Raw genomic sequence first — 18,992 nt, forward strand, 5'->3', positions numbered from 1 at the left:
ATTTATTTTTGGGTATGACTGATTAATATCCTTTTTTGGCGCTGTTTATGTAGTGTGATGATATTGGAATGATTAATATAATACAGAAGAGGACAGTATGGTTTAATAATCAAGAGAAGTCGCTTAGGAAAAGGTGTGAGGGATCTTCCTTAACCGATGTGAATACCGGCCTGTGAACTGCATGACTGGCTGAGGCGGTGGATTATGATTCAACATGAGACTGGTGTTTTATTATCCTTCATTTGTTTTCTGTGTTCAAGCCAATATTTCTTACTATGAATGGATATTTAGGTAAATTCTAGCCCATAGCCTTTTCATTATTATTATTTTTTTTAAACAGAAGATGATCAGAAGAAAAATAAATAACAAAATTCCCTACTACATTACAGGTGCCCTCCATTCATATAGAATTTTCCAATAGCTGAACTTCAGTTGTATAAAAGAAAACAATATGAAACTGCTTTAGTAATAAGTAATCACCACCTGCTAAACCCTAGACATCCCAGGTAAATATAACTGTAGAGTTAAGAATACTGACTTTGCCTAACTACACACTGATCCATTTATGCCGCTTTTAATATAACCTGGCCTAACATTGCCATCACTCCATCTTGAATGCTGAGCTGTTGCAATAAGTTAACACCAGAATAGTGCTCCAGTCACGAAGAAGCATTTTGTGAAGGATGTAGAGGCCGAGTATTGTTTGATTTTTTGCCACTGAGCTAAGTGAAATAAACTACTAAAGAATGAAAATCTGGGCCAAGTTAGAGTAGAAACGGTACTATAATTTGTTACTCTTGGATTAAATGAAATCTTTATGACTCTTGGACACGCGATGGCAAGTTTTAGGTATTTTACTTCCCCTATACCTGACGATTATATTCAGCTGAGAAAATACCAGTGCAGCTAAAACGGAAAAGAGAAAGAGGACTAAAAGAGAGAAAGAGACAAAACCGGAAAGAAAATGAATAAGAGGAGGAGGAGGTGGAGGCTGAGGCTGGTGTGCAAATGAAAGGAAAATAGATTTGCCTGAGGAGGGTGACTGAGGTGATTGGGAGAGAGGGTGGAGAAATTTGAGACTGTTTGAGAAGCTGATGAGAGGTTTTGAGACGGAAGGAGAGATGGAAGGAAAAAGAAAAGGAAGGCTGTTAAGTCAGTGAGAGATATATGGAATTACTCCATAGTAAAAGGTATGATTAAGGAAAAAAAAAAGACTGAAAAGGGAATAGGAAAATGATAAAGTTATAAGATGTGAGTATTAGTTTTTCTCAGTGCGGTGAGGGAAAATCGACATGAGTTTTTCTTATACTACTTTAAACTGGTCTAAAATTATCATCTCTCCATCTTGAATGCTGAGCTGTAAGAAATGATAAACACAAGATTATGTTGCTAATCACGAAGAAGTGTTATGGAAAGGATATAGAGCCACAGCATTGTCATTTTCTACCACTGAGCTACATGAATTATGTTAAAAAAGGATGAAAATTTTGGCCAAGTTAAGGTAAATGGAGTATACCGTCGAACAGTTTTATTCACTATAGGGCAGACTTCTAGTACTTTATGATCCGACTGTCAAGCCTCTTGTATCATTCTGAACAATGGTGTCGTGTAGATCAAGATCCTTATTCACACTGGTTAAGGAAGCTCTCTAGCACCTATTCTTTAACGATTTATTTTTCGATATAGCTGGTTGATATCCTTCTGTACACTATTTATGCATTTTATGGCGATATTATAAGAATTTCTATAGCAGAGAAAAGGGTAATAAGGTGTAATAGCTTAAATAAAATGGTCAGGAAGAGGTGGTAGGGAGCCTCATTATCCGACGAGAATACGGGCCCAAGAATCTTACATAATTCCACGATGTCGTCTCTTTAAGATCGTTAGGTGTGGGTTAGTGTTACTGGCTGCAATAAAAGCAGAAAAGAAAAATGTCAAGTTAAGCAGGGTCAATCAGTACCTCTCAGAATCGTGGGTAATTTTTAACAACGACAATCATTTATCCTGATGGAGACCGAGGAGTGTTTGCATTGTGCTCATAGGTCCGTGTTCTTGGCGGTTAGGGAAGGTCCCTAGCACCTGTTCCTTAGCGATTTATTTTTTGGATATGGCTAGTTAATATCTTTTTGTGTGTTATTTATGCCGAGTATGGTGGTATTCGAATTATTTAAATGACTAGGAAGAGGACAGGAATTTGGCTGTGTTCCCTTACCCTGACCCAGATTTTCAACTTCTTGTGGTTTCTTTCATGTATCTCGGTGGCAGAGAAAAATATATTGGTAATTCTGCGGCTCTACATCCTTTCCACAGATGAAGGAAGAGGCATGTCAGTAAGTGACGTGATGAGGCAGGAGATAGGGTCATGTTGGTAAGTGATGTGATGAATGGTAGGAGGTAGGTTTCCAGTAAGTGATGTGATGAGGTAGGAGGTAGGGTCATGTTAGTAAGTGATGTGATAATGGTAGGAGATGGAGACATGTAAGTAAGTGATGTGATGGTGGTAGGAGGTGGAGGCATGTTAGTAAGTGATGTGATGATGGTAGTAGGTGAAGGCATGTTAGTACGGAACGTGATGGTGGTAGGAGGTGGAGGCATGTTAGTATGTGATGTGATGGTAGGAGGTGGAGGCATGTTAGTAAGTGATGTGATGATGGTAGTAGGTGAAGGCATGTTAGTACGGAACGTGATGGTGGTAGGAGGTGGAGGCATGCTAGTATGTGATGTGATGGTAGGAGGTGGAGGCATGTTAGTAAGTGATGTGATGGTGGTAGGAGATGGAGGCATGCTAGTATGTGATGTGATGGTGGTAGGAGGTGGAGGCATGTTAGTAAGTGATGTGATGGTGGTAGGAGATGGAGGCATGTTAGTAAGTGATGTGATGGTGGTAGGAGGTGGAGGGATGTTAGTATATGATGTGATGGTGGTAGGAGATGGAGGCATGTTAGTATATGATGTGATGGTGGTAGGAGATGGAGGCATGCTAGTATGTGATGTGATGGTGGTAGGAGGTGGAGGGATGTTAGTATATGATGTGATGGTGGTAGGAGATGGAGGCATGTTAGTATATGATGTGATGGTGGTAGGAGATGGAGGCATGCTAGTATGTGATGTGATGGTGGTAGGAGGTGGAGGGATGTTAGTATATGATGTGATGGTGGTAGTAGGTGGAGCCATGTTAGCAAGTATACGATCTACCTCAGCATTTGCTTACCATCCCACATTTCTTAATTTTTTTTCTTTTTTGTCCATTCTTTATTCACTTTTAGACGCCTGGTGGACGAAAGGTCAAAGGGCACCAGGCGGGATTAGAACTAATGCTCAAATCTTCGAGGGGACTGGTGGTTGCACGATCACTCAGTGCCACGTGGAACGTAGGCTAGTTAACTATTTTTTCATGATCTGGCTAACGGATAGCCTAGTCTGGGGCCGTCATACCTAGCAAGGGTAACACAGGACTTATTACTACTGATTTTATAATTTGCATCTTGTCCTGCTCAGAGCAAAGATATTTTTTCCCTTTTCTCTTTACTAGCATTATATAAATCCCATTCACTCTTTGTTCCTTGTAGTGTTTCTTCTGGTCTCTCTCTCTCTCTCTCTCTCTCTCTCTCTCTCTCTATAGGTACCCCTCCTGTCATCCTGCCCCATCCTCGTCCCTGCCATTATTACCCAGCCTTTGATCTCCCTCGCCCCAAACTCCACATTATCCTATCACATTTTTGACAAGTGTTTGTTTCCCTTTTACTGTCGTCTTGCCTTCATGTTTCTTCCTACCCTTATGCCGTCAGTTATTCTCCTTATCTTTGTCCCTTTCTCTTCATCATTATCCCAGTTACTGAAGTTATTACTGCACCTCTACTCTGATATAGTAAAAATTATGCAGTAAATTCACATATTATCCCTTACTAACCACAGAAACTCAGTGCTTAAAAATAGAATCCAGAAAATCTCTGTTATATAACTACATGATGTGCCTGGCTTGAATTGCATGATCTAAACACGTTCAGTCTCCTCGTTCAGAACAGATCCTGTGTGCAGTACCTGAATGTTATCCTAGCTGGTGCAATTGGAGAGAGAGAGAGAGAGAGAGAGAGAGAGAGAGAGAGAGAGAGAGAGAGAGAGAGAGAGAGAGAGAGAGAGGAACTATTTGTACATGACCAATGAAAATAGTCTCTCATCAACATATGTATAGCAGTACTGTGTTCTGCAAAAATCCTGGTGGCATGGTGGCGAAGAGAGACGGTACGTATTAAAGGAATTACACTGTGTATTAAAATAATTATATTACGCATTAAAAGAATTACTTTATGTATTAAAAGAATTACTTTGCATATCAAAAGAATTACATCACGCATTAAAAGAATTACCTTACGTATTAAAATAATTACTGTATACTGTGTACTAAAAGAACTGCATTACACATTAAAAAAATTATTTTTCGAAATCTGAAAGGTAAGGCGTATTTCCCATCTGTATACAATTACTTCAGAAAAATCTGACATTTCTGTTTTCCTTTCATTTGCTAATTTTTAACAAAACTCGCTGTTGCTGTTTTATTTTATTGTACTCCAATGCACTGCGTTTGTTGTTTATATTACCACTTCGTTTACGTAAATGTATTGATAAGCGACAACCACATTCTCTCTCTCTCTCTCTCTCTCTCTCTCTCTCATTTATGGTTGAAGTCGGGCAACAACTTTAGGTCTTCCCTAGTCAACGTCCAGATCCCTTGACCACATCCCTGTAGTTTTACCAATACACAAACAGTCACCAGGCGGCCCCAGTCACTCACAGTCCAGTTCATCAGGGCGCTGCTACACCAGAATATTGAGGGTAATACTGAGGGTCATCCTGTCCGTGTGAAGCGTCACTGAGAATGGAATGCTCTAATTGTCGGCTTCTCGACAATACAGTCTCAGCATGAATCTCAGCAACTTGGGGAAACGAGGCGAAAAAAAACGAAGAAAGACAAAAAATAAATGAATGAGTAAATAAGTAAATAGAAAAATAAATAAATCAAGTCCTATCCTTCATCACCATCATTGTAATCCAGTGTCTCGCATTCACACGAGTAAGGGAAATAAAACAAGTAGTATAAAGAATTTATAGACAAATGGGGAACTATATGGAGCTGCGGTGCACCTTGCATGGAACTATGTTTTACGAGTTAAAGTTAGGGAAACTGACTGACTGGGCCATCCCTGGAGATGCAGATGTAAAAATGATGCACAAATGGTCTCTGGTATTTTTTGTAGACATGAATCAAATGAGAGAGAAAATGTCAAACGCCTTGCTGTTGTGCCGTGGGGGGTACAGTACGAGGCTGCAATGGGGTTGGTGCACGTCTTCACTAAAACAAGCATGGGGGATTTATAGGCCCAAATATCACCCATTTTAGAAGTAAAGTATTAATGGAATAGATATCTACACGGACAAACTGTAGGAATGTGAATATTTGTGTGTGTGTGTGTGTGTGTGTGTGTGTGTGTGTGTGTGTGTGTGTGTGTGTGTGTGTGTGTGTGTGTGTGTGTCAAGTAATGTGAGAGTAAAAGGTTATTCACAACTTTAATCACATTTTATTCAGTAGGGCAGTTTAAATATTTCATAATATTCTTTTGGATGTTTTGCATTCTTCAGTAAGTGGCATTGATTTCTAGATATTCTAAAGTGGACTGTGCAGGCTAAACTAAGGAACTCTATTCTTGCTTTTTCCAGACCAACTGATTCAAGTACAGAGAAATCTTACGGATTAGATGGTTTTAAAGCAATCTAAATAACCATTTAGTATGGCGATAGAAGTTAGGCTACGTATTATGTTTTAGAGCACTACATGATTTTTTTCTTCGGCAGAGAGAAACCGTACGAAGAAAATCGATTAAGCCAGGACATGTACTGGAGACTAAGGATGAAAACAGAGTGAGGCCTGGGAGATTATACAGAATACGAGTATCCCGTGCACCTACTCAGAATTATAGCCTATCCTCTCAAAACTGTATAGCCTGTTCCGAAACTCGCTGATAATCGGATCAGAGGAGAAGTTCTCATAAAATCAATCCCGGCCCGTCCAGGATTAACTCTGAATGAGTGCAGACGGGTTTGCGCTCAATGAACTGGTTTATACAAATTGAAATTATGATACTTTGAAACCTTAGAACCACACAGAAGACCGAACACCAATGTGAAACCTACAACTCTCCTTCGCAGTTCACGAGATGATAATATTGTGTGTGGAGAATATTCTTTTAATGGTTACATCCTAGAACCCAATAGGGTGGAGGTGGAAACAGTCATTTAGTATTTTTAAGGTCATTTATGAAGTAACCGTAAGGATGAGATGTGGTTAGCCTGCATGCCACGTTACAGAGTGCATTCAGTAGTGCGGAGGAGACTCCAAACTCGCTTTATGCCCATCATGGCTTTGGTCATTACTGTCAAATCCTTATTACAAGAGGCCTTTCCTGTCTCACATAAAGTTGTCTGACGATAGCAAGAGCAAAATAAATAGGTGTAATCATACTGAAGAAGCTAATATTTATACAACACTGTGTTGGCTTAGTTGGATGATCTCAATATTGCAGAAACGAATAACAATATTCATTTAGTCCATTTGGTCGTATGATGTGAACCTGATTACTGTGTTATTAAAATGTTACTAACAGCTGTGAGGTAGCATCTGATAGCTGTGATGAATTTATACAATGGTGATCATTACGTTATCCTAATCAGCCAACTGACACTCCACCCAGTGTATCAGAGCACCATACTTGACTAGTACAGTTTCAACGCATTGGCAGAAGTAATATATTACTGTTTATCATGTGTCAGCTTTGCAGGATGGTCTGTATTTTTATCTGTAGGTAACTGTGAGTCTACTGAGAAACGGCCCAATACTCAAGAGGGAAAATGACAGCCAGAATCAACCCTTCCACATGCTTATCAACTACGAATCATGAAGTGATGTTTTTGTTAGAGAACTGCATTTAGAAGAGGAGTGTGGCTGGGTGAGTGGGAGGGTGGGAGTGGGTGTGTGAACCTATGCGGTGGCCACGTATACATGCACATGAGGGAACGTCCCATCACCTTCGACTTACAATATTCATCACGACTTGGGTTTTCAACCACAGACTCAGGACATACGCAGATCGGGGTACCAACGCAGCACTACTGAGCCACCGTGGCTGAATGGTTCTCTCACCGTAAAATCTCTGAACTAAGACAGCATATCCTCAGACCCCTATAAAATGAAGGGGATTATAATGACCGGACTGACTGTTTTCTTACTTCTACACTTTATATTTCAGTGTGCTTCAGGCAGGAGGAAATGGAGTGCTTATCAAGTTCATCTATAAGGGATATCCTTGCGACTATGAGGCGGTAAGTGAAGTATGGTAAGATAAACACCTGCCCCTGCGAAGTCTCTCGTGCAGATGCTCTGGACCAAATGGTTTATGACGTCAACACCGAGACCGTTGGCTTCTGTTAAGTGAAAAACACCGAAAACACACACACACACACACACACACACACACACACACACACACACACACACACACACACACACACACACACACACACACACGAGAGCACGCGCGCCTTTAGAGAGACAGACAGACAGACAGACAGACAGACAGAGACAGAAAGACAGACAGAGACAGAGACAGAGACAGACAGACAAACAGACAGAGATCATAAATAATCACAACAACTAAAATTACAATAAAAACAAAGCCAACCAACATGAAGGAGTTCAATTCAGTATTAGACATTCAGAGCAACATTATGTACCCAAGTTCAGCATCGAACCGCCAAATGAAGCATCATTCAACTAAATCCACTTTTTTAAACATCCATCATCTATTGTCAATGTTGGTATGCCTGACAACTTGCTTAATTAAATAAAGCTCTATTTAGAGGTAAGGGCCTTTATTTTCTTAGATGTAGCGATTCTGGATGAAAATAGTCACCTCTAAACGGTGCTGTAATTATCCACCCTACGACAACAAAGGAACATCATGCAGTCAGACTCACCCATGGTGCAGGCTGCGTGTGGTTTGATTCTGAGTGGCCACAAACGTGTCCTCCTTCGCCCCTCGCCTCTACCTTATTGTAGCACTAATGAGCAAGGCTTATTGTGGGTTATATTTTTGCACAGGGGGAGGAATGGTGGAGGGATGAAGAGTACTGGGGTTGTATTGATGAAATTTGAAGGGAAATGGATTTGTTGATGGAGAAGGAGGGGAATGAGGAAAGGGGATGCGGAGGGTACTGTAGTTGGGGTGGTGAAGTTGGGTTTGCTGATGAAGAGTTTTGAGAAGAAAGGGAGTTAAGAATACTGACTTGGTGTATTGATGGAGTGAAGAAGAGGAACGTGAGTGTACCGGGGGAGGTGTGCAGGGAGCAGGAGGAATCTGGAAAGTGGGTGTATTGGTAGAGAGTTGGAGAGGATAATGGGAGATGGGAAAATTGGTGGATTGATGGGGAATAATATTAATATGTGTTGTGCGTAACTGGGAAAATGAAAGAGTAGAGCTGAGCGGCGGATGAGTGTATTGATGTACAGGAAGGAGCGATTATAGGTGGTTGAGGAAGGGTAGGGATTGGTGTAGTTTACAGGTGGTCTAATGAACTGAGGTTTTTGTTTATTTTAATTCTGAATAGGTGAGGCGGTACTGGGATGGGGAAAGGAGGGTATATTCGGGGATATGAGTGAATCGGCGAAGGGGAAGCTGTTGGAGGGTTAGTGGGTTGGATGTCCCGGTGAAGACAAATGAGGGAGGGATAGAGAGGAGTGGAGTGTAGTGTATCTCTTATTTGCTTAACTTACGATGGTAGGAGGAATATTAAAGTCGAATGTGAGGCAAAGGGGAATTATATTACTGTTTAATTGTACAATGATAACAAAGCAGTGATAATACAGGGGCAAACTTGTTATTATTTCCGTACTGTGGCGAGAGTGACACATTAATACGTGAGGTGCTAGTGTGTGAGCGAGGGAGTGTGAGTTAGCGTGACCATGCGTGAATGTGTGAGTGCTTGAGTGTGACGTGGCAGATCTACAGGATGCATGTGTGTGTGAATAAAACAAACTTAGGATATTGCAAACCTTTTGTAAAGATCATGGCATGATTATTAATGAATCCAAGACGAAGTTTTTTGTCATAAGCGGCATAGGGGAGGAGGCAGAGCCGTTGCGGGTGGATGGGCTAGTTATTGCCCCCTGCATTTCATGCGTGTATCTGGGGTCGCCCTTCACCAGCGACGGATCTGTCTCGTCCGCGCTCAAGTTACATGCAAAGAGCAAATTATGTCACGTGCTCAAGTTCGTATCGTTTGTTAGAAAGAACAATGACGTGCCTTTTGTGGTGAAGCGAAGGGTATTCGATGCTGCGTTGATGTCTTTGTTACTCTATGGCTGCAAGTCATGGGTGGGAGCCGACCTAAAACCTATCATTAAGCTTTATAACTGTACCCTTTAGCAACTCTTGGGAGTGAGAAAGGCTACCCGGAATGATGTTTGTTATGCCGAGGTAGGATACTCTTCGTTACCTGACTTGGTTAGATTTAAGCAACATAAATTTTACTCCAAAATAGTATCAGAGAGATGCAGTCTGACAGACGATTCCTTGATTTTTACCGTTGATATTGCCACTAGAGGTAATGCTGGGATGAGCAGGACAAGTAGAGGGTTCATAGATACGAACGTGCCAGATATGAGTGCTCTTATGCAGAATGTGTATGCATGTATCACAGCATCCAATGGTTCAAGGTGTGCAGTGTACCGTAGCTTGAACCCCAACTTTACACACCACAGTATATACAAGGACCGTCATACGGTGAACGATCGCTTTACAATGACTTTCACCCATTTCCGTGTGTCGGGTCATAGTTTGTGTAATGAGACTGGACGATGGAACAGGCGGGGAAGGGGTCTTTTACCACTGGAAGAGCGTCTGTACGTATGTGGAGAGGTTCAGACAGAAAGGCACGTTGTGGAGAGTTGTCCTGTCACGAGCGATATTAGGCAAAATGCAGGCTTAACTTGCATAGAAGAGCTCTTCAGTGGCAAGTACGTAAATGATGTTGCATGTAAAATTGTTTATGGCATTCTTAAATTATATCCATAGAGCGTACGTATATTTGTTGGTTCCTGGCATGATGATAACCGACCATTTTCATTTTCTTTGTTTCTTGTTCAAGTTATTTTGTGGACTGCAGAATGAATTCTCTTTTTAATAGTTCACATTTTATTTACTATATATGTTGATATATTTTTTTCTTAATGTAAAGAAAAATGTAACTGTGGTCAATAAAATATCTATCTATCTATCTATCTTATCTATCTGTGTCAGAGTCTGGAGCTGGAGAGAAGGCCGAGGGACTCGGGCAGGCTGCTTTTATGACAGGCTGCAGCAGGGCACGCCGGTGTTAGCGTCCCTAGAAAGCCCGGCGATTGGCTAAGGTGAGGCATGCGGCAGTTCATTGGTCAGGTTGGGTCACGAGGTCAGGGACTGCTACTTCATAGGTCAGTGCAGCAGCTGAGTCATAGTAGGACGCAGTGCCACCTGGTGCGTGATTGGCGGCGCACCTGTGATCTTCCCGCGTCGACTATAGGCGGGCGACAATGTGGCGTCCCTGACCACGTGTATACTACTGGCCGAGTGGTGCATGCAATATGATGCAGGGATACATGTGCGATGCATTCATTAGTCCAGGGATAGGTGTGTGGTATGTATGAATTGTGAAGGTGGATTATTACGCCACAGGAGAGTGTCTGGTGGAGAGATGGGAGAGGTGACAGTATTCTAAAAGTGTTGAAATGATTTTTTGGTGGAGAGATGGAGGGAGAAAAAGCTGCTGGAGGGATAGGTGGATGAAGCTGAAGGGACGGCTAGGTAATATGCAAGGTATGAAAGATGGAGAGGTACTGTTGGAGGGATGGAGGATGGAGAGGAACTGTTGGAGGAATGGAGGGTGGAGAGGTACTGTTGGAGGGATGGAGGATGGGGGGTACTGTTGGAGGGACGGAGGATGAGGGGTACTGTTGGAGGGATGCAGGATGGATAGGTACTGTTGGAGGGATGAAGGATGGAGAGGTACTGTTGGAGGGATGGAGGATGGAGAGACACTTTTGGGGGGATGGAGGATGGGGGGTACTGTTGGAGGGATGGAGGATGGGGGGTATTGTTGGAGGGATGGAGAATGGAGAGGTACTGTTGGAAGGATGAAGAATGTAGAGGTACTGTTGGAGGGATGGAGGATGGAGAGGTACTGTTGGAGGGATGGAGGATGGAGAGGTACTGTTGGAGGGATGGAGGATGGAGAGGTACTGTTGGAGGGATGGAGGATGGAGAGGTACTGTTAGAGGGATGGAGGATGGAGAGGTACTGTTGGAGGGATGGAGGATGTAGAAGTACTGTTGGAGGGATGGAGGATGGAGAGGTACTGTTGGAGGAATGGAGGACGTAGAGGTACTGTTGGAGGGATGGAGGATGGAGAGGTACAGTTGGAGGGACAGGATGAAGGAGGTGAGTGCCAGTAGAAAGATTATTATTTGAGAGTTGAGGAACAATGATGGAGAGTGTGATGAGGAGATGGATGGCAGCGGAAAGGACTGGAGGACATTGTTACAGGGAGAGTGAAAGAGGTTACTGACTGTTAACCATCACACAATGAGCGTAACTTATACGTCTATCTCTGTCTCTTTCTCTGTCTATCTATCTATCTGTCTGATGCCACACGCCTTAATCCCTTAAGCCAAGGGTTGGCCACAGACAAATCGCAGAAGATGGAAAGTGAAGCGTGGCGGTGTTGGGGAAGTGGGCTTATGAGGCCACGGATATAGCTAATAGGAAAAGTTCAGCACTAAAATGGATGGAAAATAACATTAAAGAAAACAGTTGGAGGAAATAGGAAGAAAGAATGGAAATGGAAGAAAAACATGAGCAGGAATGGGGATGAAAAGAAAATATGAGAGAGATTAAGGATAAGAGCAAGTATAGAAGGATAAAGGAAAAGGATCAAACTCAACACTGGATTCGACCGTCCTGTATAAGTATAACTGAATAATCTGGTGGGCTCGAGTCCCGGATTCTAGAGATAGGATGGAGGGAAGAAGAGAGAGACGACAGTTCAATTATCGGAATGAAACAAGCATGAGAGTATGGGGAGAGTAACGGAACCTGATATGCTGCTGCTGCTGCCCGGTGGTGGCGATGGCGATGGTAATGGTAGCCGCGAAGGAGGTGGTGATAGTGGAGGTTGAGAGAGGAGAAATGAGGTGACGGTGGAAGTGGAAGAAGAAAGATGGTGATGTGGGGATGGAAGAAGAAAGATGGTGGAGAAAGATGGGAAAGAAGCACGGTGCTGGTGGAGGTGGAAAAAGCAAGGTGGTGGAGACGGAAGAATTTTGATGGTGATGGTGCAGATGAAAAGAGAATGAAGATGGTGATGGTCTAGGTGGAAGAAAAAAGATGGTGATGGTGGAGGTGGAAGAAGAAAGATGGGAATTTGGGGGTGAAGGAAGAAAGATGGTGATGTGGAGGTGAAGAGAGAAAGATGGTGATGTGGAGGTGTAAAAAGAAAGATGGTTATGTGGATGTGGAAGAGGAAGAAAGATAATAATGGCGAAGCATGAAGAAGAAATAGGGAGACGATGTAGGCGAAGGAAGGAGAAAGCTAGTGATAGTGGAGATGAAACGAGAGGAAAGATGGTAATGGTCGAGGTGGGAGGAGGAGAAAGATGGTGATGTGAAGGTGGAAGAGGGAGAAAGATGGTGAAACAGGAGGTGGAAGACAGATGGTGACTGTGGAGGATGGACAAAGATGGTGATGTGGATCGAGAAGAAGTAACATGGTAATGGTGGAGGTTGGAGAAGAAAGATATACACAAAGGAATATACAAAGGAAAGCAAACAGCAACAAACCTAATGGTCCTTTCGAGGCTACTTGTTACAGAGTAGACTATGACTACTAGATCTAATTCTACATACTGAAGGAAAAGAAGAGTAAAGCTAGAGGGATCCCCCCCGCCTCCAAAGTCTCCTGCCAAATCTGGTATGAAAAATTGAGAAGCACTACTATGCAGCACGGAAAAACTGACATGAATATTTCATAGAAAAGACTGAAAAAGAAAAGTTACATTCAATAATACTTTACCTATAAGACACCACTTTGAAAAACCTGAAAGGGAAAGTCTATCTATCTGTCTATCTATTGCCTGACGCCTCAATCCCTGAAGGGGTGGCCACAAGCAAATCGCCTCCATGTCGCCCTCTCCCCCGTCATCCCACTGCCCTGCTCTCATTTCACACACCCCTCTCTCATATACCTCTCCACTCCATCCCTCCATCTCGTCCTTAGCCTCCCCCTCCCTCTCCCCCCCGCCACCTCACTCACACACACTCTCCTCGTCAGTCTCTCGCTCTCCATCCTCTCCACATGACCAAACCACCTCAAGGTGTTTCTCATAACACTTCCTACCACATCCACATCCACACCAGAACGCTCATTCATTTCCTCATTTGTCAGCTTCTCTCTTCATGTGACTCCGCATTCTCATCTCAAATAACTCATTTCCACTGCTCTCACTCTTGACTTGTGTCCCTCCAACAAGGTCCAAGCTTCGCTTCTCTACGTTAGTTGGTACCACAATACTGTTATGCATTAAATATTTCACTTCCATGTTCACTTCCTTGTTTCTTATCACTGCTTTCAAAGAAACAGCAACCTTACTTCCTTTTGGTACCCATTCAAGCACTTCATCCTCTTAACTTCCATCCTTACTCATGTCACTACTCAGGTACTTAAATGCACTCACATTTTCCATTTCCTCTTCGTCCAAACTCACTGTACATTCACTGACTTCATTTCTCTCGAAGACCATTAGTTAACTCTTCCCTACATACACCTTTAGAATCCATTTCTTACACACTCTTCCAAACTCATCCAACAAGCCTTGCAGTTCCCTTTCGTCTTCACTTAACAACACAGTATCATCTGCAAACAACAGTACAGGGAGTTTCCAAACACTGCCCTTTCTCATTAGGGCCATTCCAACATCCACTGCCCTACCTTGTATCTCTTTTATAACCCCATCCATATACAGATTGAACAACTGTGGAAACATGACACATCCCTTTTTCAACCCAACTTCAGATAGAAAAATTCACTCAGTTCACTATCCACATGCACTGCAGCCTTAGCACCCTCATACATACTTTCACAGCATTCAACAACTTCCTCTTTATTCCATATATTCTTAATACTTTCCAAAATCCTTGTCTAACCACCATGTTGTATGTTTTCTTCAAATCCATAAAGGCCGCATACAACTTCTTTCCTTTCACTAGAAACTTTTCCACTAAACATCTAAGAATGAAAACCTGATCTACACAACCTCTTCCAATCCTAAAACCTCCCTGCTCTGCTCCAACTAATTCCTGTTATTACCCTTACTGTCAGTAAGTATCCCATCATACACTTTTCCTATTACACTATGAAGACAAATGCCCCTATGGTTACCACATACTTCTTTTTTTCCTTTTCCTTGTTCAGGGAGTAATTTTACCTGACTTCCAGTCCTCTGGGACTCTATCTTCCTTCCAGGCCAATCTACACATTTTCCACATCCATTCTATTACTGTCTCCCCTCCCTCCATGCTTCAGCATTTCACCACACACTCTATCAAATCCTGGGGCTTTTCAAATTTTGACTTTTCTTAATTGCTTCCACAACTTGCATCCTACTGATTTCTTTCTTCTCACAACCCTCTGTCTCCCAGCCATTCCCCAGTCGCTTATACTCGCATTGCTTTCATTCTCTATGCTCAACAATTCCTTAAAGTGTTCTCTCCATCTACTCACTTTTTCTCCCCTTTCCACTAGTAATCTACCATTTTTATCTCTCACTCTTTAATTAACTTCTTTGACACTGTCTAACTCTCTTTACCTCTTTCCAGAACATTTTCTTATATTCCCTTCACTTTACACTCAAATTTCTTCCAAAATTCCTCATCCATTCTCTTCTTACTCTCTCCTACTAATCTTTTCACCTCTCTCTTCCTCTCAACATATAACTCTTCTGTCTCTCAACTTCTTCCACACACCCTGTTTCTCAACCACTCACTATATGCTTTCTTCTTTAGTGCCACAGCCTGTCCCACCTCTACATTCCACCATGCTGTTCCTTGCACCCCCTTTTGTCTTTTCTCCCCCCCTCCCCCTCAGCATGATCTCACATGCTACACAGATTTCTTATGTGAATATCTTTCACTCAGTTTTATGTCCCCCATCTGCTCCAGTCCATATTTACCCAATCGCTCCTTCGCTTCTCGCTTATATTCTGCCTTTTTTCCATCCTCTTGTAACCTTTCTATCCTTCTTGTATGAACTACTTCCTCTTGTCCTTCCCTTCATCTATTCCTCCATTTCATTTGATTCTTGATTCTCACCACCACCAAGTGGTGGTCAGAAAGTTCACTCCCCCAGCTTCTACTGTGTATGCTCTTGCATCCATTACACACCTCATCCTATCATCCACACACACATAAACCATTTCCTTCTGTTCATTCAGTTCACCGCCCACCCTTCTCATCACTCACCACATATACCTGTGGATCATTTGTACCTGAAGAGGGTATTGGTTATCACCAAAACCCCTCCCCGCACAAATATCCATTAGAGCACTGCCATTCTGATCCATATCTTTAGGCACACCCCACTCACAAACAACTCCATCACTTTTCCATTCATATCTCCAATCAAAGACACTCATTCAATCTTTTCAAACTTTTCCATGTGCCCTTCCACATTTGTCCATAACTCTTCTTTCACTCTGCTTGCACGATCTTGCATTGGCACATACACACACACAGTCACCCACATTTGTAGTCCAACTTTCAGTCTTACCCACACAATCCTTGAGCCAACTGATCCATACTCTCTTATATTCTCTCTCCATCTCTTGACACAACAATAAACACTCCTACTTTTGCCCTCTCATTCTCACCCATTCCTGTGCATATACCCAATCCATACTCCCATTCTCTCACACTCTCCTCTCTCCATTTAGTTTCAGTTAATCTATATACATCCACTTTTACATCCTCATGCACCTGGACAATCTCTCTCTCTTTCACCTCATCATTTGCACCCCTTAGATTCCATGTTGCAATCCCTACTATGTCCTTTGTTCGGTCCTTATTAATCATGTGTTGGTCAGTCCTGCTCCGAGGCTTCTTGTTCATATTTTTAGTTACTTGTTTTCCGGGGAGGGGCACTAACCCTCCTCCAACCCACTTGTTGTCACGTAAGGAACACGTGTCGACTGGTTATAAGTTTACCACCCATTGCTGCAAATGATTTCTTGGTTTACAGGAAATCATTTGGCTTGCCACTCAGTGTAGAGCTACAGTAAAAATAGAGTACCACTACACTATGTGTGTGGATGATGGGCGCCCCCACCTACCACCGAGAAAAGTAATAAACTAAAATGAATAATCAAATAGATAAATAACTAACACATGACATTATGCACAGGTACATTGGGTTGACGGGGCTTCAGAAGACACAGTGTGGAAAATTCACGGCGTGGATGGTCCGGTTGGTGAGGCAACCTTGCCTGGCGCTTTTAACCCGTCACGTCCTGAGCACTTTCACACCTCCAACACCCCCCAGTCCCGAGCATTTTTGGAAAAATTTCTTTTTGGCTAAAACCTCCGTATTTGGTGAGAAACATTGAAAATTCATAGAGAAATCGCTCACCTGAGGTTTAAAATACTCGATACAGGTAGGAGTACCTCCTTACCTTACAGGGTTTTCTATCAGGCTGGCTGCAAAGAAAAAGAGTTCTATGGGAGGATAACTATTCTACGCCACTCATATACGGTATTTATTTATTTCTTTGGTACGAATATATATGTAGTACGAGAGTATATTGGTTTTCAAACAGTAATATAGGCATTATAAGCATTGTTTCACTCACTGACTCGTCACCATTCCTGACCTTCTTTTGCCACATTACCTGATCATTATTTCTGGCTGTTTCTTCCTCTAATGCTATGTAAACTTTGTCCTCCACATTGTCTTCGATTGGGGAATCACTCTGGCCCTGAATGTCTTTATTGGCCAGGTCACTGGTAACAGGTGAATTGCCGAGAGAATGGGGGGGGGGAGGTTATGCGGTGTAAGGCATTGTCCCTGTTTGGCATCTTGTAGAGGAATAGAGGAAGGTGTCCTGTGTATGCGTACGAAAAATCACGTATGAAAATTGAAAATTGTGGAAATTAGGGACCTTGCAATTGCACGACGTACCAGTACGTTGTCGGGACTGGCAAATGCAAACTGTTGCAACATACCCATACATCGACGGGATGGGGTGGGTTAATCCTGCTTTAGTCCCCTGGCGTGTTGGAACACCGTTAGTACCCTGGGATGTTTGAACACCTCACCCTCCAAAATTCATGTATTGCTGCTAATTATTCTAATGTATTCTTATAGCTTCTTGAATATACTCCTCCAGTTACTCATGAACAGGTTAATTTCACTGTAGCTGTTACTTAAGAATATGTGTAAATGAATTGGTCGAACATAAAGAAAATCAAAATTTGGTTCTAACACTCATTTATTACTGTACTGTAGATAGAGGTATACAGTATTATATTCGTATATGATATGATTTTTATTTCCTCATCATCATCATAGACAATGCACAAATTCCTAAATAAGTTTCATTTTCTGATTCTTTACTAAAATCATAGCTAGAGAAATATGTCAATGTTGTGATATAAAACTAATTCTGTTGCTGATTGTCAATAAAAAAAAAAAAACATGTTGCGTATGCTTCCAAAAAGACAGCAAGACAATAATAGAAAAATGTGTCATCAAAATAAGTGCAAATTGTTCCAATAAACATGGAATTGCAAGAAAAACATAATGAGGTATTTACAGAACCATAGACGAGAAGCTGGTACCGTTGAGTGACTGCACACCCCAAAGGACAAATATGCATCAATTCTTCACACGACCAGGGGCAGGAGTGTGAAACTCTCAGTGGTCCCTCCCCTCACGTATTCAGGAAGGTGCTGGAGAGGAGAAGGATGTCAGTGTTGTTAACTCAAATTTGTGTGCATACAATTTTTTGAGGGGTGTTCAGACACCCCAGGGTAGTAACGTACTGTTAAGGTAGGCAGCAGTCAGTCAGGCCCCAGCTTCACTCCACTGAGACAAGTTATCTTCCCATGTGGGACAAGTATACAAGTTTCCTCCTGAAGCAGTGACCCCTGGTATATCTAATATACTATAGCAGTAACCATGTGTGTGTGTGTGTGTGTGTGTGCGTGTGTGTGCGTGTGTGTGCATGTGTGTGTGTGTGTGTGTTTGTGTGTGTTTATGTGTGTGTGTGTGTGTGTGTGTGTGTTTGTGTGTGTTTATGTGTGTGTGTGTGTGTGTGTGTGTGTATTTTGGGCAGCCGAAACTACACATTCAAATCGCACCAAAACTGGCACAGAAATCGCAAAAAATTCGCTAATGTGAAAAAACTTCGTCCCATCACGATTGAAAAACTTTTACTATATTTAAAGAGCAATCAAATTTTGACCAAAAATCTCAGCTCCCGGCGCCCGGTCATTTGCTGTGGCGGAGTGGTTAATATCTCGGACTTGCGTGCAGACAACTTGGGTTCCATTCCCGAAGCTGCAAATAACACAATTAATTGGTTAGCTGCAAAAAATCCAAGTGACAATGTTAGACTAGAACAGCACATAAACAGACCATCATGGGCCCTTCGATGTCGCCTTGATGGCCGATAGTGACAGTGTTAGACTAGAACAGCACATAAACATGACTCAGATTACCTGAAATGATCACAACGCGTGCGTGATGCGCGAGGAAACGAGTGAGAAGCATGAGAAAGCAAGGGTGCAATGCGAGAACCATGCAAGTGTGAGAGGGTCCAAAGGGCCCACGAGCACTTGTTAAATAAATCCTAAGGTGGT

The sequence above is a fragment of the Coenobita brevimanus genome, chromosome 49, assembly GCF_032717465.1.
Source record: "Coenobita brevimanus isolate Jiangsu-jjx chromosome 49, ASM3271746v2, whole genome shotgun sequence".
Classification (NCBI taxonomy): Eukaryota; Metazoa; Arthropoda; class Malacostraca; order Decapoda; family Coenobitidae; genus Coenobita; species Coenobita brevimanus.